The sequence below is a fragment of the Balaenoptera physalus genome (genome assembly GCF_965194825.1).
Source record: "Balaenoptera physalus genome assembly, chromosome: 1".
NCBI classification, from domain to species: Eukaryota; Metazoa; Chordata; class Mammalia; order Artiodactyla; family Balaenopteridae; genus Balaenoptera; species Balaenoptera physalus.
The window spans coordinates 13,629,532-13,632,245 of record NC_138882.1 but is presented as its reverse complement, the minus strand read 5'-3'; the positions used below and the strand labels follow the sequence as shown (position 1 = coordinate 13,632,245).

At 35.9% G+C, this 2,714-nt stretch overlaps 1 pseudogene across 1 annotated transcript; it reads left to right on the top strand.

Annotated features, from left to right (window-relative positions):
- The first annotated feature begins 213 nt into the window (after positions 1-213).
- Positions 214-2,437, top strand: LOC309646241 (poly(A) polymerase alpha pseudogene; annotated as a pseudogene). Its single transcript has one exon. The product of its transcript is annotated as a poly(A) polymerase alpha pseudogene (transcript).
- The last annotated feature ends 277 nt before the right edge of the window (positions 2,438-2,714 follow it).

The following is a 2,714-nucleotide window of genomic DNA, read 5'->3' as shown; positions in this document are numbered from 1 at the left end:
GGAGCCCAGCAGGTCTCCTGGGCTCGGGTGGGTAGAGCAAAGGTCCTCTTCTCCTCTCCTGCTCCTCCTGGCATCTGGGAGGGCCCCTCCCACCTGCTTCTCCTGATCTCCCCATCCTCCCTCCTATGCCCCCAGGACCAATGTGGCTGGGGTGGGAGGGAGGGGCCTTGGAGGGCAGGGCACCAGCCTGGGAGCTCAGTGGGCTGCCAGTGCTAGAGTGGGCGGGGCAGTCACCCTCCACTCCTCACCTGCTCCTCCTGCAGGGCCCCTCCTGCCTGCCTCTCCTGTTCTGCCCCCAAGGACCCATGCTACCTGGAGGGGACTTTGGAGGGGCACGGATCAGCCTGGGAGCTCAGCAGGCTCTGTATTACTTTTTTATATGAAATGTTTAGGAAATGAAAATCTATAGAAACAGAGAAGTAGATTAGTGATTGTCTGGGATAGGGCAGAGGTTTAACAGAAAATGTGTGTGAAGAATCTTATTAGAATGATGAAATGTTTTAAAATTTATTTATGGTAATGGTTGCACAACTTCATACATTTACTAAAACATCATTGATTTGTACACATGAAATGAGTAAATTATATGTGTGAAATAGACTACAATAAATTAATTTTTAAAAAGAAGGAAAAGTTCTTCTCATATTAAAAAGTCAATTAATATAATTCACTACATTAACAGAATGAAGGAGAAAAACAACACATCTCAATATTTGAATAAAAAATCTTTAACAGAATTAAACACACATTTAAGCTAAAAAATAAAAATTAGAATAGAAGTGAACCCCTCAATCAGATAATCAGCAACTAAGAAAAAAAAACCTCACATAAGATAACTTCTCATTTTCAGGGACTCTATATTTTCAACTTAAAACTGAGAACAAGGTAGAATGTCTGTTCCTACCTCTTAAGACTGGAGACCTTATGTAATGAAAAAATAAAGAATTTGATAAGAATTAGAAAGTAAAAGTAAAACTATTTCTATTTGCAGTGATAGGATTATAGAAAATTCTAAGTTATAAACAAAAAAACCCTACAAAAACTAAGAAATTATTGTATTAAAATTTTTGCATATGAGGTGAATATACAGTCTATTTTATTTTTATATAACTACAAAATTTCTTGTTCTAGAATAATAATAAAAAAGCATTTCCCATTAAAACAAGATCAGGAAATAGAATACTTGGGTTTAAATGTATCAAAAGTTGTAGGAACTCTATGTTTAAAACCTCCCAAAGCCACTGAAAGGGGAAAAAAAAAAAAGACAAATGAAAAGATGGATCAATCTTCATAAATAGGAAGACTCAAATTTGTAAGATGTCCTTTTTCCCAAAATATTCACCTCCAAAGTCTGGTAGTCGTTTTGCAGAAATTGACAAGATGCATTTAAAATATATCTTATATTTAGGCAGTTGAACTCAGGGCGAGGCAGAACCCCCTCCCTCCTTTTTAGCTCAGTGGATCGTGTCCAGGTCCTCGGTGACAACTGTTGTACTGGGGAAGTTACTGGGTGGTGCTTGTGCAGGAGATGATGTCATTTCCAGTAACAACGCAGGAATCAGAACAAACACAGCCACTACAGAAACACTACAGCATTCTGCGCTATCAGTTTAGCGGACCCAAAAGGAAACTGACTTCAAACACAGAAGCTAATTGAGATTCCAAAGCCCTTTGGGGTTTTTGAAGAGTAACGGGAACAACAATGCAAGAGTCTAACTTTGGAAAATGTAACCTGGTAAAAGAGTGAATACAAGAAATCAGTGAAAACAAGAATCTTCCACAATCTGATTGAAAATGTTGGAGGAAAATTTTTTTACACTTGGATCTTACAGATTAGGAATATATACAAAAGTTGCCAATATTGATTTGTGTTGCACCAAGAGAGATTGATTGAAGTGACTTTTTCACCTCATTCTATAAATTGAAATTACAGGAAGAAGTGAAAGATTTAGGAGCTGTTGAGGCATTTGTGCCAGTTATCAAACTGTGTTTTGATAGTTTAGGGATTGATATTTTGTTTGCAAGATTAGCACTGCAGACTATTCCAGAAGATTTGGACCTAGGAGATGACAGTCTGCTTAAAAAGTAGATAGAATATGTGTAAGGGATCTAAACAGTTTCAGGGGAACCAATGAAATTTCACATCTAGTTCTAATCATTGACAACTTCAGGTTAACTCTGAGAGCTATCAAACTGGGGGCCAAACTCCACAACATCTATTCCAATATATTAGGTTTCCTTGGTGGTATTTCCTGGGCTAAGTGAGTAACAGGAACTCGTCAACTTTATCCAAATGCAATAGCATCAACTTTTGTACATAAATTTTCCTTGGTGTTTTCTAAATGATATGTGTTTAGATTATATTAAAATAAAATTAATTTTAAAATAAAAAAAATGTCTTACATTTAAAAAATATTGGATAGCCAAATGATCATTAAAAAGACATACACTAATTGATTGTGAGTTACTCTATTTTCACATTAACCAAAAGAGTGTGGTATGAACATGAGGATAGAAAAGTACAGAAGATATTTATATGAACAGACATTTAAATTGTCAATAATATTTTTAAAAATCTCCTCAAAGAAAACTAAAGGAAAATGGAAAGTCTTTGAAACAAATGGCTGGAACAACTTAAAAACATATAAAAAAGTTGAAATTTGTCACTTATTTCTCTCCATACATCAAAAATTAATTTGAGGTGAATCAGTGAG